Here is a 6,000-nt window from a genome sequence, read left to right on the forward strand (position 1 = left end):
TTCCTGCAGTACAGTACAATATGTGCTCCTTGAGTGGACAGCGGCACATTTTTATCACAGTGGATTTGAATGTGTGTGCTTGTTAGTTCCCATTTGCAAAATACCTGGGAAATCCAGTAGTTAAGAAAAAAGGTAGATTTTGAATATGCTGAATAATAATATAATAAATATAAATGCTTATTCTATGGCTTTGTAACCTTGACTGCCGCATTTAGAAAATGGTAACAATTTACACTAAGGTTGTATTAGTTAAATGCATCAGTTTACATGAACTAACATTGAGGCACACGGTGATAGTGATAGTTCACCTCAAAATGAATATTCTGTCATCATTTATTCACCCTCGTTTCATATGTATAACTCTCTTATATAATCTTTTTAAAAAAAAATTTTTTTTTAAAGAGTTGGCAACCGAACAGTTCTTGCACCCAATTATTGCATTGATTCTTTGCAAAATCCAGAAGTGAATTGGTGCCAGTTAACAACATTCTTGACAGAATTTTCATTTTTGGGTGAACTATCACTTTAACTCGTAAAATCATTGTAAAATTCAGAGTAAAAGTTACGAGTTATAATTACGAGTCACTATTGTCAATGTACATCTTATTGAAAAATATATCTTCAATACTACCATGTACTTTCCCCTTTCATTATCACTTCTACTATCTGTTCTATTATTTAATTAACTGTACAGCAGCATTGCTACAATACAAAATTGTGAAATAACTTAAAATACAAATTTACTGAGAAAAGGTTTTTGTCACTTTTTGTTGGTTCGACATTAATAAAGATAAAGTTACCTGGTAGCCTTCAAATTTTGAGTTAATTCAACTTGAACATTTTATTAGACTCAATGAATTTGATGCAAACTCGTTGTCTTGACTTATATTTTTAAGTTGAATTTATTATTTTTATTATAACTTATATTATGTTATTTTTTAACAATTAATTTTTGTACTTGAGCTGCATAGACTCCACAACATTACTGTGCGATAAATAAGAGTGAAACTCTTTAGAAACTCTCTCATTGTGTTTTGTATCTATTCATTTATTTTTTCACAGAAAATAATCTAGACAGTGTCCTGGTTTCATGCGGAGGGGGTCTTTTTTATGGGCAGCTCTTTGGGCAATTGCTAAACAGTTTATTAAAAGCTCCAGTTAAAAGCCGCTGTCATGAAAGATCCTTGAGAACATCTTGTCCCTCTCCGGGTGAGGTCTGATGGTAGGGGAGTTTCTGCCTGTCTGTTGTGTTGTGATTCCATCCCTCATAGTCTCTCCCAATCTCTTCTCCTTTAAATGTGTATCCTGGCTCCCTGATTCTGCTTTAGCATCACAATGGAGGCCTGCTGAGTTACCTCCCAAGGCTGAGCGGCGTCCACCGTTGTGTTCATTCACTGGGCTGACTCGCACTGCATTGTAAAGATCTTGTTAAGAGTCTGGACTGGACGGATGAGCCTCATCTTTAAGCGGGATACAATGCATGCCTGATTTACCATACGGTCGTGCAGCGGATGGCACGCCTGTTAGTTTTATGAGACGGCTCGAGTTGTGTGGGGCTTTCAAAGGCCACTTTTTGGATATGTTACACTTGAAAGAAATCGACACGGACAAACTGTCTGGTTTGCGTGACGGGAGACCCTTTAAAGTGTAGGGGAGACTGGGGCTAGTTGTCACATGGGGCTCAGTGTAGGGTTTGGAGTTAAAAGTTGCACATACTATGTTGATTTCAAAGATCTAGTTCCTCTTTGTTGGCCAAGATATGGCATGCCAAAAATTCAGTGCGTTGGAATAATCTTGCTGTGAACTTTCAGTTGCATTGTGTTTTGATGGGCCAGCATTTGAGCACAACACTTGATTATCCTGTTCAAAGAGCCTCTCCAGGAACTATCAGCAAAGCTATAATTTGGCTGGCAGGCTAGTCGGTGTGCCTGACTGTGATTGGGTGAGTACTGTAACAGTTAAAGGAAACCACGTGCCTGGTCCTTGGGAGGCCTTCTTGGACAAGTCTTAACTCGCCCGGGAGATGTCATGCCCACGTCAAGCCCACAACCTTCCAATGGACGGTCATTGAAAGGAAACAGAACACGTAGTTCATGTTACATGACTGATTATCAAAAATCAAATGTCTGGTTAGCTTCACAAGTTTGTTATCAAAGCGGTAATCCAGGAAGCGTTGTTCTGCTCTGTTATGTCCATTTGAAAATTAATACAGACACAGACGCCATAGAACTAAACTGATATGCGATTGCTCGGTTAATGTGGTTCTCTCGGATAAGCCTGAATGCTCATCAAAAAAATGAAAGGATGAACCGATCGGTTCTCTGGTGCATTGAACATATAAGTAAGGTCAAACAAATAGCCAACATTGTGAAACCAACAATTAGAGCAAAGAAAGGTGAATGCTGCCGTCCGAACCTTGGTAAAAGTAAGACTACAAAAAGCTTTCAAACAAAGACATCCAAAAAAACAAAAAGCAGGAAGTGAGAACAATGTTGACAAACATAAATAAAGAGTGTGTATTAATTCTTTGTGTGCACTTTGTGCTGTTTTGACGCTTTGTGTGTACTTTGTGCTGTTTTGACTCCTTTAAGCTTTTGTGAGCTTTTCGCGAGTTCTCCAATACTACCATATGCACAAGATAAAATGTGCAAATACATGTCATAAAATCTGAGCGATCAGGTTGTGACATTATCCTTGTGCCTTAAGGTTTGGTATACTTAGATTCAGTTTAAAACATGTAAACCAGGAAAAGTTACGATTTTACTAAAGGTTTTCACCATACTGATAGCACAGATGTCAACATGTCATGGTTTAAATACCCATGTGAGGCCTTAAGTTTTTAAAGCATTTTTAACAAGCATTTTATTATTATTAAAGCATGATTTTGAAAGTGCCACTTTCAGAATTGTTACATCCATAAAGTTCTATATTCCTCATAAATGGGCACATGAAAATTCACGTAAATATACTATTTTGTTTTATGAAGAGCCCACTTCTCCATTTATGGGTATTGCTGCTTGCGCTTGCACATTTAAATTCACATAAATCCTCCAAAGTCTCTTTCAAAAATGGTGTCCTTTTGGTTATATCTGTAATACGTGTTTATTTCTCGGTTTGAAAATAGAAAACGTAGGCTTAGGCTTATATTCTTTGGATGTCTGGACTCTATCAGCAGCGGTTTAGTCACAAATAAGCCAAGAGAACTGAACTAGGAGTCTGATCACCCTAAATCTCCACAACAATTCATGCTCCAGTCTTACATCTTTTGTTATTGCAGCAGATGAGCTTTAATTAAGTACTTGAAAGTGTTTATGAGATTAATGTTCTTAATTTAAATGTAAATCAGGCTCGCTGCACACTTGTTTGCATGCATTGCAGACACCATGCTTTCAGATCTGCATTTAGCAAGATCATTCTAGCATGCTGAAAATAAATATTATACACAGGAACACTGTGGAACACTTTGGTCCATCAACCCCAGTTGCTTAAAATGTGACATTCTTCACAGCCAAAGAACTTTCTTTATCATCTGTGTGCAGTCATGTGCCCTTCATTTAACATGACCGCCTCGTCCCAGAACTGAGATGCTCTGATATCTCTGACAACCTCATGCCTTTCATAAAGCTGAAGCAACACAGAATAACCTGAGACACAAGCCGCACCTCGGGTCCGGGCAAGTCCACACTTGCTCAGTTTACTGATTAGACACGCTAGCTGTGAGCAAGAACAATGCATCATTCCTCGGCACAATGGGTCAAGCAGCGTTAGGGAGGTCTGGGTCGAGATATTTTCTGTTTTTCTAGTTATGAGTGGATCTGTCATTAGAACACGTTTGTGTGGGTGGCATCCAATAACATGTAGAAACCGTATTACATTTCATACTCATTTGAGTTCTTTAGATCGGTCTAATAATTCTTGGCGCATTGCATCATATATTCAGCACAGCATGTTTTCTGTAGCTAATAGACTATGTGTATTGATAATTGGATGGATAGAAACAAACATCAGTCCGGTGGTCCGGGTGCTGACGTCCAGCTGAGCGTCTGCTGCGTTGAGGTCACTCGTTTATCTCAGAAAGGGCATTGTGTGGGCTTAGACGAGCTTGTTAAACCTATCCCTAACCAGCAGATATGTCATTTATAAACAAAGGCCTGTGGAGCCATATATGATGGGCTTAGACCCAGTGCTGCAGACAGAGACCCTGCAGCCTGCCGCCTGAGGCCTGGATCTGACAGCTGAGTAGGCAAATGAAAGAGCCGGGAGATGGAAAGCATGACGGTTAACTCTTGAAACACGAGGAAAGGACTGACAGCGCTGGCACACAGTAGAACAGGATGTAAATGCTAAATGAGTGGTTAACATGAACTGGTTGTGTAATCCGGACACAACGTGTCTCAGGGCTTTTCTTGGTAAACTCTTTAAAGTTAAAATATTCTGCTTTTTGAGAGGACAGACAAAAATAATCATAAGTCTAAATGTCACTTCGCCGTTAGGCTGATCAAAACTCTTTGTCAGGTTTTGGATTCTGGTCTTCAGTGAGGAATTGCTGTTGTAGTTTTGAAATGAGGTAAAAATGTCAAACTTCAGAAATTAACCACACATTTACAAGTTTGGTTTAAAATAACGTAAACTTTAAAACACTTTTTTAATTTTATGTTTAATTCTTTCCCGAAATATTACAGTTTTTTAAAGGATTTTTTTACAGTGTAGCTTATTCAGCATCTTAATCAACTGTATCGTCACATGGGGTTACATGTGAAAATTATATTCTAAATAAAATGTAAAATATTAATAAAGTGATGACTAATACACATAAAAAATATCTAACAAAAGTAAAACAGAAAAAGACATCAATGGATAGTTCACCCCAAAATGAAAAATCTTGGTTTGAAACCAAAATATTCTGGGTCACTTTTGACTACTATAGTAGGAAAACTATTATGGTTGTCATTGGTGCCCCTTAATTCATTGGTTTCCCACAATTTTCACAATATCTTATTTTGTGTTGAACAGAAAAAAAAGAAATGTATCAGATTAGATTAGATTCAACTTTATTATCATTACACATATACAAGTACAGTGTAACGAAATGTAGTTTAGGTCTAACCAGAAGTGCAATTAGCAAGTGCAGGATATACAGTTAGAATAAATACAGAATACAATATTGATAAAATATTATACAGTGGGTATGTTCTATGAAAATATGACAGTAGGTATGTACTATGAACAATATATACAGATGACTATATACTATGAACATTAATGTACAGGTGTATATGAGCAGATCATAATTTAGACTAAACAATAGTGCAAGTGACTTAAGTACATTTACATTTATTCATTTGGCAGACGCTTTTATCCAAAGCGACTTACAAGTAGTTTTATACAGTGGCACATTACTGCAGAGCAATCAGGGGTAAGGTGCCTTGCTCAACGCTCTAACCATTAGGCCACAGCTGACGTTGTAGGTTGCAGTCCAGAAGATGAGTTAATGCTGTTAATTAGGTTACAGTGCAGTAGATTAGTTAATGCAGTTATTGAGGTTACAGTGCAATAGATGTGAAGATGCAGTTAATAGAGTTACAGTGCAGTAGATAAGTTAGTGCAGTTATGAAAGAGGTCCATTAGTGCAAATAAGCAGATTTCAGATGTGCAAGTGAGCAGTATAGAGTGCAAATGATGCTGTGTGTGTGTAAACAGTCCAGTAGAGCAGATAACATGAAGTACTGGTGTGTACAGTTCAGTCATGCATGCAGCCCTGTAGTGCAATATAAAGAATGTTATAGCAGCTTGGAGTCAAGGTAAGAGAGGTAGTGGAATCAGTGGGGGGCAGAGTTCAATAATGTAACAGCTCTGGGAAAAAAGCTGTTTCTTAGTCTGCTGGTTCTTGTCCGGAGGCACCGGAAGCGCCTACCGGAAGGCAGGAGAGTAAACAGTCTATGAGCGGGGTGAGAGGAGTCCTTGAGAATGCTGCGAGCTCGACGCAGACAGCGTTTCTTC

This window comes from Barbatula barbatula (genome assembly GCF_947034865.1).
Source record: "Barbatula barbatula genome assembly, chromosome: 16".
In the NCBI taxonomy this organism is placed as follows: Eukaryota; Metazoa; Chordata; class Actinopteri; order Cypriniformes; family Nemacheilidae; genus Barbatula; species Barbatula barbatula.